At 40.6% G+C, this 20,471-nt stretch overlaps 1 protein-coding gene and 1 non-coding gene across 2 annotated transcripts in view; both read left to right on the top strand.

The window, feature by feature from the left end:
• SRGAP3 (SLIT-ROBO Rho GTPase activating protein 3) overlaps positions 1–20,471 on the top strand; it is a 369,413-nt gene that overhangs the window by 109,506 nt on the left and 239,436 nt on the right. The gene's annotated exons all lie outside the window — the stretch shown is intronic.
• LOC132215974 (U6 spliceosomal RNA) lies at positions 16,696–16,800 on the top strand. Its single transcript, XR_009448663.1, has one exon. It is a non-coding gene; the product is annotated as a U6 spliceosomal RNA (small nuclear RNA).

Below are 20,471 nucleotides of genomic sequence, written 5' to 3'. Positions count from 1 at the left end.
ATCAAACCCGTGACCCTTTGGTGAGTGGGCTGATACTCTAATCACTGAGTCATACTGGCCAGGGCAACAATGTCTTACAAAGTTATTTTTTGGGGGATGGGGGGCACAGGAGGATTGAGATCAGTTTTGGGTTTTGACAAGCATCCATGCTAACATTTCTAAGGTAGTCACTAAAAGAACAGAAATAGAATGGTTGCCATCTCTTCCTTTTTGTGGTCTGAGGCTATAATGCTCCTGGACTCTGATGTCTTACTCAGGCCTATACTCTGGACCAGGGGTCCTCAAACTTTTTATTTTTTATTATTTTTTTTTTATGGGCACCTATTTAGACACTTCTCCAAAGTGGACAGATGGCCAAGAGACATTGAAAAAAATGCTGAAAGTCACTGATCATCAGAGAAATGCAAATTAAAACGACAATGATGTATCACCTTAAACCTGTCATAATGGCTACCATCAACAAATCAGCAAACGACAGTGCTGGCAAGGATGTGGAGAAAGTGGAACCCTAGTACACTGTTGGTGGGAATGCAGCCATATAGAAAACAGTATGGAGTTTCCTCAAAAATTAAATATGGAACTGCCATTTGACCCAGTGATCCCACTTCTAGGAATATATCCTAAGAAATCCAAAACACCAATCAGAAAGAAAGTATGCACCCCTATGGTTATAGCAGCACAATTTATAATAGCCAAGATCTGGAAACAGCCCAAGTGCACATCAATAGATAAGTGGATAAAAAACTTGTGGTAACACTTACACACTGAATACTATGCAGCAGTAAAAAAGAAGGTTCTCTTACTCTGAGACAGCATGGAGGGACTGGAGAGTATTATGCTAAGCAAAACAAGCAAGTCAGAGAAAGAAAGTATCACATTATCTCACTCATATGTGGAATCTAATGGACAAAATAAACTGATGAACAAAATAGATCCAGAGACATAGAAGCATAGAAAAGGGAAGAGGGTGGGTGGGTGGGTAGGAAGAGATCAACCAAAGAACTTGTATGTGTATATGCATAACCAATGGATACAGATAATAGGGTGGTAAGGGCCTGGGGTGGGCTAGAAGGGGTCAATGGGGGGGAAAATGGGACATATGTAATACTTTCAACAATAAGATTTAATTAAAGAAAGCAAAATAAATGCTAAAAGTATTTCTGGCTGGTAGGGTTATACATTAGTTTTTTTTCCTTTCCTCAGGTCCATGTTTTATGTTTTGTTTTGTTTTTTAAATATATTTTTATTGATTTCAGAAAGGAAGGGAGAGAGAGATAGAAATATCAATGATGAGAGAGAATCATCGATTGGTTGCCCCCTCCATGCCCCCTACTGGGGATGGAGCCCACAACCCAGGCATGTGCCCTTGACTGGAATCAAACCTAGGACCCTTCAGTCTGCAGGCCAACGCTCTATCCACTGAGCCAAACCAGCTAGGGCAGTTCAAGTTTTTGAGAAGGAGTAAGAGTTCATTGCTTTAAGAGTGATTAAATGAAAAAGCACCCAGCCTGCTGCAAGGCCCAGAACCAGCAATTTCGTGTTATCAGAAGATGCCAGCAACCCAGGTCAGGAGGCATAAGCTATTCACTTGCTCCATTGGCAGCTTCGGGTGAGGGCAGAGTCCTGATCTGCAGCATTGGGGAAGGTGCTCCAGAAAGCAGCAGAGACAGAGGAATTGGTTCAGGTGAACTGAGCACAATAAGTGCTGAGAGTTATTGGGAAGAAGGCATTTGTTTTGGTTTGGTTTAATTATGTGGCGAAAAAAGGGGGGTTATTATGGAAAGTGACCTCACCAAGTTGATCTGATCATAAATTCCTAAGTGGGCAGGTCATGGTGGGTAGTCACACCCTAGGCATACAGCTTTTAAGTAAAAGGCTTATTTTTGCCTTGAGCAAATCAGGTCCCTTGTTTCTGTGTATTTAGGTTAGTTAACATACCTTTTAAATAAACCATACCACCCTCTCCCACCTCCATGTAATCTTTTTTTTTTTAAATTAAATCTTTATTGTTCAGATTATTACATTTGTTCCTCTTTTTTCCCCCCCATAACTCCCCTCCTCCCAGTTCCCGCCCCACCCTCCGCCCTCACTCCCCACCCACTGTCCTCATCCATAGGTGCACGATTTTTGTCCAGTCTCTTCCCACATCTCCCACACCCCTTTCCCCCCCAAGAATAGTCAGTCCATTCCCTTTCTATGTCCCTGATTCTATTATAATCAACAGTTCATTCTGTTCATCAGATTATTTATTCACTTGATTCTTAGATTCACTTGTTGATAGATGCATATTTGTTGTTCATAATTTGTATCTTTACCTTTTTCTTCCTCTTCCTCTTCTTAAAGGATACCTTTCAGCATTTCATATAATCCTGGTTTGGTGGTGATGAACTCCTTTAGCTTTTCCTTATCTGTAAAGCTCTTTATCTGACCTTCAATTCTGAATGATAGCTTTGCTGGATAAAGTAATCTTGGTTGTAGGTTCTTGGTATTCATCACTTTGAATATTTCTTGCCATTCCCTTCTGGCCTGCAAAGTTTCTGTTGAGAAATCAGCTGACAGTCATATGGGTATTCCCTTGTAGGTAACTGAGTTTCTTTCTCTTGCTGTTTTTAAGATTCTCTCTTTATCTTTTGCTCTTGGCATTTTAATTATGATGTGTCTTGGTGTGGTCCTCTTTGGATTCCTTTTGTTTGGGGTTCTTCGAGCTTCTTGGACCTGTAAGTCCATTTCTTTCACCAGGTGGGGGAAGTTTTCTGTCATTATTTCTTCAAATAGGTTTTCAATATCTTGGTCTCTCTCATCTTCTGGCACCCCTATAATTCTGATGTTGGTACGCTTGAAGCTGTCCCAGAGGCTCCTTACACTATCCTCGCATTTTTGGATTCTTTTTTCAATTTGCTTTTCCGGTTGGATGTTTTTTGCTTCCTCGCATTTCAAATCATTGACTTGATTCTTGCGCTCCTCTGGTCTGCTGTCGGGCGTCTGTATAATATTCGTTATTTCAGTCTGTGTGTGCTTAATTTCTAGTTGGTTCCCCAATATAAGATCGAGGGTCTTATTAGTTTTCGTGTAGATCTCATTAAGTTTATCGGCAGCTTCTAAACAGTTCTTGAGAGACCTTAAAAGTGTGGTTCTGAACTCTATTTCTTCCATTGACAATTTTGTCCTGTTTCTTTGTCTCTGCATTTTGTTATGCTTCCTTGGTGCACCCCCTAGTGGTCTTTGTTCGCAGTCTTATAGATAAATCTTGATTGTTGTAGCTAATTCCAGGGAGGGTTTGACCTCCAGGCCAAGTGGCTATGAGAATCAGCTGTGTCAGCAGTGAGAGAACTTCTGTCCTCTAGGGAGGTGCTAATCTAGCCTTTGCCTGAGGCTATCCGGCAAATGCCTCTGTGCAGGGCTTGGGCGGGGCGGGTCGCACAGGATCAACAGGGTGGGCCGGAGAGAGCAGTTATGGCGGCTCTCAGTCCTGTCCCCAGGGGCTCTGCCTCTCTGAGTCCCAGCACCCGCTGCAAAGCTCGGAGAGAAAGCTGCACTCGCTCTGACCAAAGCCAGACAGTCCCGCTTCTCCCGTTTGAGTCTGGGTCCCTAAAGACTCGCCCGGATCTGGTGCTCAGAGTCTGCGACTCCCTCCCGATTGAAAACGCCAACCGCGCCCTCCGCCGCCAGCCCGCTCCGCGCACTCCGCACCTCAGAATTTGACTTCAGCACTGCGCCTCCTCTGAGTGTCCGTGTGCGTTTCTCTTTCCTCCTAGTTGTAGGACTTCCACTCAGCCAGCGTTCCTGTGGTTCTGGGTGATGTCCCTTCCGTTTTTTGGTTTCACTTTTGAAGTAGTTGTTCAAAGCAGCAAACTCCAGCGTTAACCTATGCCGCCATCTTGGTTCTCCTCCCATGTAATCTTCCTTAAATTCCCTTCTTAGTTTCAAATGCATAAAAGAAGCTGCAAAACCGTTATTCTCTGGAGCATTTGAGTTCTTTCTCCCAGGGATAAGTCATCAGTTTGTCTCAGATAAAGTTATATAAACATTCTCTACAGGTTTGGAAGTTTCTTTCATTGACAACTGCCACAAAATTTGCAGCCATTCCCTTGGGGATTTTCTTTTTAATATATGGGAAATAGTTCTCTATCTCTCTCTCTTTTTTTAAAGGACTTCCCAGGTATTTGATCCTGATGAATTTGTCTGTGACCAAGTTGCTGATTTGAGTTTTTTCTTCTGCATTATGAAGCTTTATCCCTGGTGGGGAGTGGCCTACATACCTTGCTCTGAGGGTAATTTTGGTGGTTCTTTCGGTCCTCAAACTTTTTAAACAGGGGGCCAGTTCACTGTCCCTCAGACCGTTGGAGGGCCGGACTATAGTTTAAAAAAAAAACTATGAACAAATTCCTATGCACACGGCACATATCTTATTTTTTTTTAATTAAATCTTTATTGTTCAGATTATTACATTTGTTTCTCTTTTTCCCCCCCATAACTCCCCTCCTCCCAGTTCCTGCCCCACCCTCCGCCCTCACTCCCCACCCACTGTCCTCATCCATAGGTGCATGATTTTTGTCCAGTCTCTTCCTGCATCTCCCACACCCCTTTCCCCTCCAAGAATAGTCAGTCCATTCCCTTTCTATGTCCCTGATTCTATTATGATCACCAGATTATTTATTCACTTGATTCTTAGATTCACTTGTTGATAGATGCATGTTTGTTGTTCATAATTTGTATCTTTACCTTTTTCTTCTTCTTCCTCTTCTTAAAGGATACCTTTCAGCATTTCATATAATACTGGTTTGGTGGTGATGAACTCCTTTAGCTTTTCCTTATCTGTGAAGCTCTTTATCTGACCTTCCGTTCTGAATGATAGCTTTGCTGGATAAAGTAATCTTGGTTGTAGGTTCTTGGTATTCATCACTTTGAATATTTCTTGCCATTCCCTTCTGGCCTGCAAAGTTTCTGTTGAGAAATCAGCTGACAGTCGTATGGGTATTCCCTTGTAGGTAACTGAGTTTCTTTCTCTTGCTGCTCTTAAGATTCTCTCTTTGTCTTTTGCTCTTGGCATTTTAATTATGATGTGTCTTGGTGTGGTCCTCTTTGGATTCCTTTTGTTTGGGGTTCTCTGCGCTTCCTGGACTTGTAAGTCTATTTCTTTCACCAGGTGGGGGAAGTTTTCTGTCATTATTTCTTCAAATAGGTTTTCAATATCTTGGTCTCTCTCATCTTCTGGCACCCCTATAATTCTGATGTTGGTACGCTTGAAGCTGTCCCAGGGGCTCCTTACACTATCTTTGTATTTTCGGATTCTTTTTTCATTTTGCTTTTCTGGTTGGGTGTTTTTTGCTTCTTCGCATTTCAAATCTTTGACTTGATTCTTGCGCTCCTCTGGTCTGCTGTTGGGAGTCTGTATAGTATTCGTTATTTCAGTCCGTGTATGCTTAATTTCTAGTTGGTTCTTTATCATAACATCGAGGGTCTCATTAGATTTCTTGAGGATCTCACTACATTTATCGACGGCTTCTAGACAGTTCTTAAGAGACCTTAAAAGTGTGGTTCTGAACTCAATATCCTCCATTGACAGTTTTGTCCTGTTTCTTTGTCTCCGCATTTTTTATGCTTTCTTGGTGCACCCCCTAGTGGTCTTTGTGTGTAGTCTTGTAGTTAAGCCTTGATTGTTGTCGGCAGTACCGGGGGTGATTTGACCTCCAGGCTAACTGGCTATGAGAGTCTGCTGTGTCTGCAGTGGGAGAGCTTCTGTGCTGGATCTCTAGGGCGGTGCGAATCTAGCGTTTGCCTGAGGCTATCCGGCAAATGGCTCTGTGCAGGGCTTGGGCGGGGCGGGTCCCCGGGGATCTACAGGGCGTGCCGGAGCGAGCAGTTATGGCTGCTCTCAGTTTCGTCCCTAGGGGCTCTGCCTCACAGAGTCCCAGCAACCGCTGCAAACCTTGGAGAGAAAGCTGCCTTCGAGTTCCGACCGAAGCCAGACAGTCCCGCTTCTCCTGTTTGAGTCTGGGTCCCTAGAGACTTGCCCAGATCTGGAGCTCAGAGTCTGAAACTCCCTCCCGATTGAAAACAACAACCGCGCCCTCCGCCGCCAGCCCGCTCCGTGTGCACTCCGCACCTGAGTATTTCACTTCAGCACTGCACCTCCTCTGAGTCTGGGTATGATATTCTCTTCCCTCCTAGTTGTAGAATTTCCTCTCAGCCAGCCTTCCTGTGGTTCTGGATGATGTCCGTTCCGTCTTTTAGTTGTTTTTTGAAGTGGTTGTTTGAGGCAGCAATCTCTGGCGTTAACCTATGCCGCCATCTTGGTTTCTCCCACATATCTTATTTTGAAGTAAAAAAACAAAACGGGAACAAATACAACATTTGTATTTGCATGTGGCCCGCGGGCCGTAGTTTGAGGACCCCTGCTGTGGACAGTGGTGTACAAGTAGGGAGTAATGGGAAGGGTCTGCTCATGTAGGAGGAGTATTTTATCATTGACATTGTTTGGAATTGTGAGTCTGTAGTAACAACAAAGCATACCATATTTAGTGGGTTTTATTATTGTGTTTAACTTATTAACTCCCCCAACTTTATGGCACTGTTTCTAGATCCTTTTTGATAACTTTTTCCTCCCCATGCAAAGTCTGATTGTTCAATTTGCAGATGTCTGGCTCTTTGCTTCTTTTCACTCATTCTTCTTTGGGTCATTTCCTTGACCGACAGAATACTTTAGGACAGTGGCTCTAAAAGTATGGTCCACAGACCTCTAGGGTTCCCCCAAACCCTGTCAGGGTATCCTCAAAGTCAAAACTATTTTTAGATTAATATGAAGACCATCATTTGCCATTTCACTGTGTCGATGTTTGAACTAATGGTGCAAAAGCAATGGTAGCTAAAGCTGCTGGCACCTTAGTGGAAATCAAGGCAGTAACACCACATTTTATTTGTGTTACTTATGTTGCATACCAAAGCAGGATAATCATCTCAGGAAATGCACTTGTGCAACTGTTCAGTTGTGAGGTAAACTAGCTGCTTCCCTCCCCCCCCCCCCTACAAAACACCATTTTTTCAAAATGAGTGAGACAACTGTAGGAAAGATTTGTGCTTAAAGGAAAACTGTGCTTTGTCTATAGCCCATGCTTAGCTGATTCTGATTCTATGAAGCTATTTTACAACTGTAAATTGTAGATAAATGATAGCAATGCAAAATAATTCTTGTCTATAGACATGCAAATGAATTCTGCCTAGTGGAGGATACTCCTTCCCCGATTATAAAAAAGCCATTTTTGTGCCATTTGCACATTCATTTCAACATTCTTGTATTCATTATAAATTTGTGTATCTTTGACTTCTTTGAACTGGTTTAAACATCTGCCTGGCTCCCTCATTATGAGTTAAATATAATCTTTAACATTTGCTCATTTTATATTTGTATGAAAGTTATATCTTTTAAAAAATTATCTTTTAACAAAAACGATAATTACTCCAGTTTGAGTATGTGGCAGAAAATTTCTCAAAAATAATTGAAATGAGCTTGTCAAGGAAAATACAGTATTTGTTACCAAAGATCAAATCTAAACTTTCAAGTGAAAATTAGAATATCTGCCACTATGAACTTTATAGCTTCCAAATACTTAAAGACTTATCTCATGCAATTGGTAGTGATATTAATGAATATGATTTTGTATAATGAAATGTGACCACATTTGAAAGATCTGAATAACTCAGTGAGCTAGTATTTTCCAAAAGACAAATACATGATATTAAAACAGCGGTTCTCAACCTGTGGGTTGCGACCCCTTTGGGGGTCGAATGACCCTTTCACAGGGGTCGCCTAAGACCATTGGAAAACACATTTATAATTACATATTGTTTTTGTGATTAATCACTATGCTTTAATTATGTTCAATTTGTAACAATGAAAATACATCTTGTATATCAGATATTTATATTATGATTCATAACAGTAGCAAAATTACAGTTATGAAGTAACAATGAAAATAATTTTATGGTTGGGGCTCACCACAACATGAGGAACTGTATTAAAGGGTCGCAGCATTAGGAAGGTTGAGAACCACTGTATTAAAAGAACATGCATGGTTAAAAAATCCATTCAAAGTGCATGATAGATTAATAGATTTTAATATAACAACTATGAAAAGTTCATTGATATGGTTTCAGATTCTACATGCATATAATCTTTAAGAAACTACCACTTGCTGAGTTTTAATGTAGTATCCAAGAAGAAAATTTACAGTTATCTGAATAGTCTACTAAAATATTCTTTCCCTTTTTTGACTAGTACATATCTGTGTGACTGTATTTTCTTCATATACTTCAAACAACAAATCACAATAGGTTTAATGCAAAAGCAGATATAAGAACTGAGCTATCCGCCCTAACCGGTTTGGCTCAGTGGATAGAGCGTCGGCCTGTAGACTGAAGGGCCCCAGGTTCGATTCCGGTCAAGGGTATGTACCTTGGTTGTGGGCACATCCCCAGTAGGGGGTGTACAGGAGGCAGCTGATCGATGTTTCTAACTCTCTATCCCTCTCTGTAAAAAATCAATACAATATATTTTTAAAAAAAAGAACTGAGCTATCCTCTATCAAGCCAGACATTAAGAGATTTGCATAAATGTAAAACAATGCCACTGTTCTCATTAATTTTTTTTGTTTGTTTAACCTAACTTTCTCAAACTGTTCCAAAAGAACGGAAGAGGAAGGAAGATCCCCAAGCTCATTTTACAAGACCAGTATTACCCAGATTCCAAAACCAGACAAAGACAATACAGAAAAGAAAACAGCCCGGCCGGTGTGGCTCAGTGGTTGAACATTGACCCATGAAACAGGAGGTCATGACTCGTTTCCTGATGAGGGCACATGCCCAGGTTGTGGGCTTGAGCCCCAGTGTGAGGTGTGCAAGAGGCAGCCAATCAAGGATTTTCATTGTTTATGTTTCTATCTCTACCTCTCCCTTCTTCTCTGAAATCAATAAAAAAAAAAATGTTTAAAAAAAGAAAACAGTAGGCCAATATCCCTGATGAACATACATGCAAAAATAGTAGCAAACTGAATTCAGCAATACATTAAAAAGATCATACACCATGATCAAGTGGGATTTATGTAATTGTGATGCAAGGTTGGTTCAATATCTGCAAATGAATTAACATGATACACCACATAAACAAAATGAAGGATGAAAATCATATCAATAGATGCAGAAACATTCAGCATCCATTTATGATAAAAACTCTAAAAAAAGTGGGACTAGAGGGAATATACCTCAACATAATAAACATGATAACAACCAGGATGCCAACCCCATTCTGTCCTGTTTCATAGCCAGAGGCCTTAGCCAGGAGTTTATGTCATCTCTTGATTCTGAGTGATCATGGCCAAGTCTCTTAATTTTCCAGGGTCTCAGTTTCCCACTGTATAAAACAAATGAAGTTAGATGGAACTTCACCCGTCATGGTGAGGTCTTAAGCTCTTTGTAGAATATTCTTCTGCCTTGAAGAGGTTCCTAGTCTGGGCAATCCCTAATGTCTGGTTAGGCTGTTTGATTTTGTAATTTTCACAACCCATATTCTCAGTACTGTCACTGTGAGTCCTGGGTTTTGAATAGCTTTGTGGTTGGAAGTGAAGAAGCCCAAGCAAAAGCTGAGAGGCTGCTAGTTCATTAGTGTGTGTGTGGAGGGGTAAGATATTAATCCTGTAGTTAATTCATCTTGCCACTGAATCCTAGAGGCCTGAAACCAGAAACCTAAGCATGAAGCTTCCACTGCCAGAGGATCTTATCCCCCCCACCCCCCAATTCAGGAATTGCTTTCAGCTAACATTACCTCTGCTTTCTGAGCACAAGCCAGGCTATTGTGCTGGAAATAATGTGTTAGTCTTATTGGAGTGGCTTGTGTTGCCATAGTTACTATTTGGGTTCTGCGCTCCTAAAATTTCAAGTATTTATCAGGCAAAAAGTGTTTGCTGATTTTCTATTTTCTCTTTGGAAAATCAGATTGGAGAGGAAGCAGATTTTATATCTTGTTAAATGTGTCTGTTCTGGGTGGGTACTGTCATACCCAATATTGCAGAGTATTAACTCTCCAGTGGTGAAAAGTGGGTTTGGCCACGACCTTGAAAAATGCAGTTATCAGCATCCTGCTGAGGACCCACAATCACTCCCTGATGATGGATGGAAAGGCAGGTTGTCATTGCCAGTTGTGCAGCTCAGGAAATTGCATGACACAGCTGGTTATTTATGACTGAGCAACACAGAGCTTCTTAGTATGTTTCCTCGTTGCTGCCACTCTGTACATAGTCACTTGCCACCTAGTGCTGAGGCTGGGTCAGAAGTTTGCGCAGAGATGGGAAGGGGAGGTGTATGTAAACTGGTATGGACAAAAAGATCAAACCTGGCCACCTGGCACACATAAGCAACTAGAAGTACAACACACAAAGACTCTGCTTTTGCAGCCATGTCTGTCTGCCTGTTTGCCTGCCTGGTTTGCAGACTCTGCATCAGTCCACATTTGGGCCCAGAAGTAGCCCCCTTTGCCTGGTCATCAAGAGCCAGACTGGTCTTTATGTGGCTGTCTCTTAGGAGCCCACAGCTGTGCCACATGGCTGGAAGCTGTGTTTACAAGCTTTCCATCCTTCTTCCTTAACTTGTGGTTGCTATGGTTTCCTTTGCCTGCTGGGCCTGGCCTTTTTAAGGGGACAAGCTGTCCACTCAACCAAAAGCCAGAGGCACAGTTCTGCCAGCATTGGCTTTTTGGCCACAGTCCCAGCCATATCTCATCACCTGCACATCCTGAGCCCTAAACCTCTCCGCTTGTGGGACTGACTTTGATTTTTGCCTGTGCACCAGCACAGTGTGGGGTCTATGACCTTACTGCTGTCTCGGGACCTTCCACATTTGCCTCATTTTGCTTCTTGTTGAACTGACTTCTCAGTAGCTCGAATTCTACTTTGCAGAGCCCTGTCCTCTGTAAACATCACAGGGCTCATTTAAAGCTGGAGACAACTCCACCGGGAGACATTTGTTGCTGCTGGCCCAGCTTCTACTCTCCCCTTTTCAGGTAATAGCATTTTGTCTGTTGGGGAACCACTCCACTGACTCATCTCAGTTTATAGGTTTCTAACGGGCTCATTCCAGCCTTCTTATTCCAGGGCCTGGCCAACCTAAATATTATTATCTCTCTGCTTCAATCATGGGTCCAGGGATAGATACATGATTGAAGCCTGGTAAATGAAGATTAATTCTGGAAATTTTGCAGCAGAGAATTTTTTGCTCTGTGGTTGTTCAGGAGGTTGGATGTAATCCTGATGTGTTGAGGGGGAGGCTGCTATTTAAGGAGTAGAAACAATGCAGACAAGAACAGAATTAAGAGGTCAAGAGAAAGCCTGTGGTGACTGGGTGACATTATTTGCATGCCTTCACTGTAGTCCAAATACTTGAGAAAGAATAAATCCTTTTTATGCAAATGCCTGTTTGAGTTGTGTTTTCTGTCACTAGCAACTGAAAGAATCTGATATATTCCCATTCATGAGGACACTGAAGCTCCAAGAAGTGAAATAACCTTCCTAGGATACCCAGCTACTGCGATTTGACCCCATTTCTCTTGGCTCCAAAGACTCTCTCTCTTCCATTATCCCACGCTGACTTTGAATAGTAACCTTACATTTGTGACACATTTCACAGTAGGCAGAGTACTTTTATATGACTTACATCACACACCAATTCACTGCTCTCACCATGTGTTCCCAGCACAAGGTTGTTATTACTGTTATTAAAGTATTATCATTCCCATTTTCCAGATGAGGTTGTTGAGAATTGTTTACACGTGCACTTAGCTAGTGAGTGCAAAACGTGGAAAAATAGCTGCTTATTTCAAGTCTGGTTTCATATTCATTCCATTCTTCTCCATTACTTCCTGAATATGCCACGAAGAGAGATTGCCTCAGCTGGAGGCCTCTTGTCCTTTACTTTTTCCCAAGGAGCTTTGACCACTTTATAGCTGGGAGGTAGTTGCCTTTGGAGGAGGCCTGACATGATGGAAACGGCATACGGTTTGAGGATTAAACAGACCCAAGTTTAGATCTTGCTTCTACCACTCACTGGCTCTTTAACCATGGGCAAGTCAGTTGAGTTATCTGAACTCTATTTTCTTCTTCTGTAAAACCTATGAGTCAGGAAGAATAATATTTACCTTGCAAGATTTTTGTGAGAAGTAAATAAAGTCAATGTGCATGAGCAGTAATAATAATAATAACAATGAATTGAGTGTTTACTATGTTATTAACTATTATTATCTCTATTTTCCATATGGGAAAACTGAGGCATAGAAAAGTCAAGTGACTTGCCCAAGGAACAGAAGTATTTAACCCAAATATGCTGGTTAAGAGCCCCTAATCACAATTGGGCTTAGCACAGAATAAGTGTTTAAATAATAGGACGCTTTCTTTTTATCTCCCTTTTCTTTGAAAAGCTCAGTATCTAGTGTTCAGGACAGAATTGAAGCAGTGGAACTAGGGTAAAAGAGGGTTATGTCCAGGTGGCACAGATCAGAGTGGGGTTGAAGACTGTATCAGGCAGGTAATGATGGTCAAAACATCTTTGTGGGCCAGAGACCAAGATAGGGCATAGATGCCAATGAAGGAGGGCCCAGCAAGACAGGTGGGCGCAGGAATTAGAGATGCACAGGACCAGGTAAAACACATTAGGGGACAACCTAGTGACTCAGAAGGCTCTATATCTCAGGCCCAGAGCTTTGCTGTGATTTCTGTTAAGCCAGAAACCCATTGAAGAGTGGCTGATTGGGACCCTGCAAAAGAACGGGTTAGGATTAGGGGAAATGGCAGCTTCTGGCAGGCATCTATGTCTTGACATTGATGAAGGCTTCATGGTGATAATCTTGATTTATTCATTCAGTATATCTTTGTAACCTGATGGAGGAAAGTCTTATTTTCTTAGTAGTAGATTCTCCAATCTCTTAGTACCCTACTCTCCCACCTCCCTTTCAGGAGACCCATGTAGGTGGGTGAACACTTTGATCAGCTGCTTGGGGTGGGGGTGAAGAGCTCAAAGCCTTAAGCTTGAGGAACAATAGATAGGTGGTTCGGTTCCTAACCAACCACCAGGCTGTTATTTGGCTGAGTGTGTTGGTACTCCAAGGTCAAGAACCGAATAGCTTTGGGACAATAGAGCAAAGTTTTTAGAGGCTGAGATAAAGGAAGAGGAAGAGGAGGAAGAAAAATGAAGTATTTATAGGGGAGAGGACTTTGAAGGAAAAGAGACATATTTAAAGGAACTTTTATGAAGTATTGCCATATTATATTTAATATAAACTTTTCTTTCTGTGTCCCTAAGAATTTTTCAGTAAAATAGACATTCCTTAATGGGTTGTGGAGTTTAATCTCTTTTGAGAATACATTGAAAGACTGAGTCTCAGTTCAAGGTGAGCATGTGATGAACAAAAGTTGCCCAGCAGGATCTTTCCACATCTGGGTCACATTTTTGTAGCACGTACTATGTGCTAGGCACAATGCCAGGCACTAAGGTTACTAAGACAACTAGACATGGTCTCAGCTCTTAAGAAGCATGCAGTCTTTTAGCAAGGCATCTGAAAATAGATTATAGTGGAAGACCTTTAATTTGGGAGGCTAAACATCAGAGTTGTTTTAAAAGAATATTAAAATTGTCACTCACTTAAAGACAGACATACAGACTAATGGAATAAAGAACAGAAAGAAACCCTACATATATGGTCAAAGAATTTTCACCTAGAGTGCAAATACCATTCATTGGGAAAAGGACAGTCTTTCAACAAATAGATTTGGGAAAACTGGAAATTGGACTCTTACCTTATACCATATACAAAAATTACGTCAAAATGGCCAATAATCTAAAACTATAAAACGGGAAAAGCTTCATGACATTGGATTTGGCATTAATTTCTTGATATGATACCAAAATCCCAGGAAACAAACAAACAAAAAAATAGGTAAATTGAACTACATTAAAATAAAAAACTTATGTGCATCAGAGGACACAATTAGCAGAGTGAAAGGGAGAGAATATTTGCAAATCATATATCTAATAAGGAGTTAACATCCAGAATACATAAAGAACTCCTACAACTCAACAGCAGCAACAACAAAAAAACAACCTGATTAAAAAATGGGCAATGATTTGATAGACATTTCTTCAAAGATGGAAACAAATGGCCAATAAGCACAAGAAAAGATCCTCAACATTATAAATCACTAGAGAAATATTGATCAAAAACGGAGATAAAATACCACTTGACACTCATTGGGATGACTACTATCAAAAAAGAAAATCTCCGGCTAGTGTGTCTCAGTGATTGAGCGTTGACCTATGAACCAGGAAATCATGGTTCGATTCCCAGTCAGGGCACCCAGGGTTGTGGGCTTGATCCCTAGTAGGGGGTGTGTAGGAGGCATCCAGTCAATGATCCTCTCTCATCATTGATGTTTCTAGCTCTCTCCCCGTCTACCATCCTCTCTGAAATAAATAAAAAATATATTTAAAAAGAAAAGAAAATAATGTTGACAAGAATGTGGAAAAATTAGAACCTTTGTACACTGTTGGCGGGAATGTAAAATGGTGAAGCCACTGTGAGAAACAGTATGGCAGTTCCTCAAAAAAGTAAAAATAGAATTACTATTTCATCTAGCAATTACATTTCTGGATATATATATATATATATATATATACACACACAAGAATTGAAAGCAGGGACTTGAACAAATACTTATAAACCAATATTCATAGCAGCATTATTTGCAATAGCCAAAAGGTAGAAGCAACCCAAATGTCCACTGATAGATGAATGGATAAACAAAAATGTGGTATGTACATACACTGGATTATTATTTTTTTTTGCTTTAAAAAATGTAATTCTGACACATGCTACTATATGGTTGAACCTTGAAAACATTAGGTTAAGTAAAATGTACTAGTCATAAAAGGATTGTATGATTCCACTTATATGAGAGACCTAGAGTAGTTAAAATTAGAGAGTGGGAGTAGAATAGAGGTTACCAGGAGCTGGGGAATTTAATGAGTATAAAGTTTCAATTTGAGATGGTGAAAATGTTCCTGAGATAGATGATGGTGATGGCTATATTGCACAACAGTGTTAATATAGTTAATGTCACTGAACTGTACAGTTAAAAATGGTCAAGATGATAAATCTTATGTGTATTTTACCACAATTAAAATTGTTTAAATTAAAAAGGTGATTATTCTATTAAAAATCATATCACTGTAAAGACTGACAATACTTTGGACTATGAAGAGTTGTGATCTAGTGGATTTTATGAATGAGTGATGGGGAAGGTGATGGCTGCCCAAATAAGGCAGATTGGACAATGGTTATGACATTGCAATGGACTCATGGCAGCAGAAATTGTGAAAGTTTTTAGACAAAAACTGTTTGGCAGGGAGCAGTGCCTTTAGTTGAATCATTGTTAAACCAAAAAAATGTTGGTATTAAGATATCCAAACTGGAATTATCATGTTTTTATAATGGAGCAATTCTCAGACCTTCCATGCAAATGATTTTCTGTTGAGATTGCAATGTAAGTGTTGTAGAGATAAGTGTACAGTACCTATTTATTCACTATGGATTTAATATGTTCCAGGAATAAGTTCCTAATTCTTCTCTCCACTCTCTGCCATTCTGTGCTTTCTTTGGATATCATGATTTGGCTATAGGCTTTATTTTGCCTTGGTAGCAAGGCTGATATAATGGAAATCCAACCTTACAAAATGGCACCTTTTGTCAATGGGGAAACAATTTGTGTGCAGGTTTATGGGACTGCTCTCAGCAACAACACCTATGAGGGAATGAGGGCAGCAGGATTGGCCCACGGGGAAACTGAAGCTGGGATGATCCTTCAGAGTTGTCCAAAGTGAGGCAAGGGGTAGGGCTACCTATCCCACATCATTGGTGTAGGTGCCCAGGGAGGGGGCATAACCTAGAGTGAGTAGCTCTCCTTGTGCAGAGTCCGGCAGGGGATCTGGGTGGGAGAACACACTCATAGACCCTACACCAATTCTCTGCTTTTTTCCTCAGGAATTACTGGTACAAGAAGTAGGCCATTTCCTGGAAAGGGAGCACAAAATACTAGCAGCACGAACAAAACAGGAGTTGAGGTTTTATTTATTTTTAAAATCTCTTGCTCAAACAATATTATAACAGCAAATAAAATTTTATTAGATTTTTACCTTCCTTCTGAATTGTCTTTCTTTGCTGTGCTATTATCTGGTCACTATCCTTATGCACATACCAATTTTAGATAGTTATGATTATAGGTATTATGTATATTTGTATTATCTGTATATAAGCAATACAATTTTTTTCACATTGTGCTTTTTTAAATTAGTTAAATGTCACACAGAGAAATGTACAGATCTTAAGTGTATAATTAAATTAGTTTGGATAAATGTATGCACCTGGGTAACTACCACCCCAGTTAAGGTAAACATTTCTATCACTCTGAAAAGTTCCCCAAGCCCTAGCCGATTTGGTTTAGTGGATAGTCAGCCTGTGGGCTGAAAGGTCCTGGGTTTGATTCAGGTCAAGGGCATGCACCTTGGTTGCAGGCTGGGGGTGTATCCAGGAGGCAATCAATCAACGTTTCTCTCTTTCTGCCTCTCCCCCTCCCTTCCACTTTCTCTGAAAATCAATGGAGTGCTCGCTTCGGCTGAACATATACTAAAATTGGAACGATACAGAGAAGATTAGCATGGCCCCTGCGCAAGGATGACACTCAAATTTGTGAAGCCTTCCATATTAAAAAAATAAAATAAAATAAAGTAAAAATAAAAATAAAAATCAATGGAAACATATCCTTGGGTGAGGATTAATGAAAAACAAAGAAAAAAGTTCCCCAGTGATCCCTCTGTCAATCCCCACCCCATAAGCAACTTTTGTTTTGAATCCTTTTTAAAACTTTTTATTGATTTTTTTTAGAGAGGGAGTTAAGGAGAGAGAGAGAGAGAGAGAGAGAGAGAGAGAGAGAGAGAGAGATCAGTTGGTGGCCTCCCACATGCACTCAGCTCAGGCATTGAACCCAAGGCCTGGGTATGTGCCCTGACCAAGAATCAAATCCAAAATCTTTTTGGTGTATGCAATGACGCTCCAACCATCTGAGCCACCCAGCCAGGGCTGTTCTGATATTCTTCCCAAAAAATTTCCCAGTTTTGTTGAGATATAATAGATACACAGCACTATAGAATTTTAAGGTGTAACAGCATGATGACCTATATATTTTGTGAAACGATTACCACAATAAATTTAGTTAACATCCGTCATCTAATATAGATAGAAAAAACTGTTAGGATTTACTTTCTTAACAGCTTTCAACTGTAACAGCAGTGTTTACTATCAGCCTGCTTGCTATACTTTACATCCCCAGTAGTTATTTATTTTATAACTGGAAGTTTGTATCTTTTGACCACCTTCCTCCAGTTTTCCTGCCCACCCTTCCTCAACGTCCATCCATGTGGTAATAAATGGCAGGATTTCCTTCTTTTTATGGCTGAATAATATTCCATTGTATGTAAATACCACAGCTTCTTTATCTAGTCACCTATCAGTGGACATTAGGCTGTTTCCGAGTCTTGGCTATTGTAAATAATGATGCTCTGAACATGGGGGTGGGGACATATATCTCTTTGACATAGTATTTTCATTTCTTTCAGATATATTCACAGAAGTGAAATTGCTGGATCATATGGTAGTTCTGTTTTTGATTTTTTAGGGAACCTTCATACTGTTTCTCATCATGACTGTATTATTTCACCATTCTATCAACACTGCACAAGGATTCCATTTTCTCCATATCATCCTCAATACTTGTTATCTCTTGCCTTTCTGATAACAGTCATTGTAATAGGCATGAGGTAATATCTTGTTGTGGTTCTGATTTGCATTTCCATGATGATTAGTGATCAGTTGGTGGCCTCCCACATGCACTCAGCTCAGGCATTATTATACCTGTTGATCATTTGCATATATATCTTCTTTTTTCCCCTTTCTTTTATACTACTCATGTATTTTTCCTGATTATAAAAATATATCCTTTATTATCAACATTCAATAAAATAAAATAATAATATATAGCATTAAAAATGATTGTTTTTGTTCTAGTCAGTGGATAGAGCATCAGTCTGCCAACTGAAGGGTCAAAGTTTCGATTCTGGTCAAGGGCATGTCCTCGGTTGCATGCTTAATTCCTGGCCTGGTCAGGCGTGTGCAGGACGCAACCAATTGATGTGTCTCTCTCACATTGATGTTTCTCTCTCTCTGTCTCTCCCCTCCCTTTCACACTCTCTAAAAATCAATGGAAAAGTATCCTCGAGTGAGGATTAAAAAAAAACCAGATTGTTTTTAGATCCACTTCCTATAGGTAAGCAATGAATCTTGGTATATTTTCTTACAATAGTTCTCAAAGTTTGGTGTCCAGACTAACAACATCAGAGAATTATTGTAAGTCCAAATTTTCTATTCTCATCCTAGGCCTGATGAATCAGAAAATCTAAGGGTGGGGCCCAGCAATGTGTTTATAAAGTCCTCCTGGTATCTCTAATACATATACGTGTATTTGAGAACCAGTTTCTTATACTAGTACTGTTTTTCTTTTCTTTTTATTTCCTAGATGAGACCATACTGTATTCACATTTTTACATTCTACCTTTTCATGTAATAATTTATTAGAAGCAATACCATATCGTGACAGGTAATGAGTTAACTTATCTACCTAAAGAATTTTGTGTGGTCTCTAAGTGTAGTAATGAGGCTAAATGTGTCCTGTTTTGGCTTTTGCCTTCTCTTGGGATAATTATTTCCCAAAATGACACATTTATGGACTGCTTCCTTTACTTGCTGTCATCACCATATAGCATGATGATGCTGGAAATGTGTTGGGTAGAATGTCTCCAGTTGTACTTGGGAAGATTTACCAAAAGATCTTGTCTCTTGTAGAACTGGCAAGTAACAGTTTTATCCAGGAAATGACACAGAGGGCTGACATTTGTAGTTTCCAAATAAGAATCAGTCTTAAGGAATCTAGGTAGGCAGACACAACCATGCCAATGGCAGAGGAGATGTCTTGATAGAAAGATGACTATATGGCTCTGCAGGGACACTGTCTGGTTCCTTGGTCCTGGTTGAACAATAACCCTCTCTCTTGCACTGCTGGGGAGCACTGTATCCTCAGACTGGCAGACTTAACTCTGGCCCACCTTGGAGAATGCCCACTGACTCTTCTTAGGCTGAAGGAGGAGGGCAAGGGACCTTACCCACAATTGTCCCCAGAGTATAGTCCTCCACATAAAGGCATTTCTAGCCATCTTACAAGAAATAATCTTTCAAGAGATGGCCTGTGAGAACTCAGATTTCACAAGTGACTTACTCAAGGTCACATAGTTGGTGTGTGCTGGCCATGCTGAAATTCTAGTCCCATCACCTAATTCCAGATTTTGCCAGCTTTCCACTCTATGTTGCTGCCTCCTGGAGTGTATGTGGCCCTGTTTTTATCCTTCGTGGACAGGGCAGCAGGAAAAGAAGCAGCATCAGATTATTTTAGAGCAGTAGGCACCTGTATTGGTACTTCTGGGGGAAGGGAAGGAAGAAAGCATGAAAGGCAATGTGAGGGAGTGCAAAAATAAGTAGATTCTAGGACCAGGTTGACCTGATTTAGAGTCAGAGCTGGGTTGTGTGACTGTGTCAGTTTTTTATTGCTGAGTAAAAAAATCACCCCCAAAATGTGGTATAAGAACATACACATTTATCTCACGGTATCTGGTTTATGTGATTGTTGACAGGATTCACGGGTTGTTGAACTGAGAGCCTCACTTCCTTGCTGCCTGTTAGTCAAAGGCCACCCTCAGTTCCTTCTAGTATGTGGGCCTCTCCAGCAAGACAGATGACTTGACTTCTCTGAATCCTCTCTTTTTTCACCCTGTAAAATGGGGATAGCTATAGTTATCTTAGAGTTGTTATGGGAATTCACTGAGATTTTGTAGAAAATGGCTTGCACAGAGGCTAGCACAATGTCAGGCCTTTCTAAATGCAGCTATTGTTACTATTATTATAATGGTTAGGGCTTCTGATACTCTGGAACCTAGCTGTTGTCCAGACAGCAGTTGGAGATATGCCTTCCGTCCCCCTAATCTCTCCCCTGCCCCAGACCCCTGCTATGCCACAGAGGTGTATCCAGGTAAAGGATGATTTCTAAATTACAGAGAAAATACAGCTCTTTTCCTGAAGCATCTCAGATGATGTGATTGGCCATTGTGGGAGATGTGCCATGGAGTATGACATAGTCAAACTTTTTGTTGTCCCTTCATGTCAGCCTCGCAGAGTAGGCGCAAGAGTTTCCTTTCTCACCAATGGAAACCAGTCCCCTTATAGCATCCATTGCCTGTTCATGACATGAATTCTCCAGGAAGTTCAACTAGAGCCA

This window comes from Myotis daubentonii, chromosome 14 (genome assembly GCF_963259705.1).
Source record: "Myotis daubentonii chromosome 14, mMyoDau2.1, whole genome shotgun sequence".
Lineage (NCBI taxonomy): Eukaryota > Metazoa > Chordata > Mammalia > Chiroptera > Vespertilionidae > Myotis > Myotis daubentonii.
This window is presented reverse-complemented; position numbering and strand designations above follow the sequence as displayed.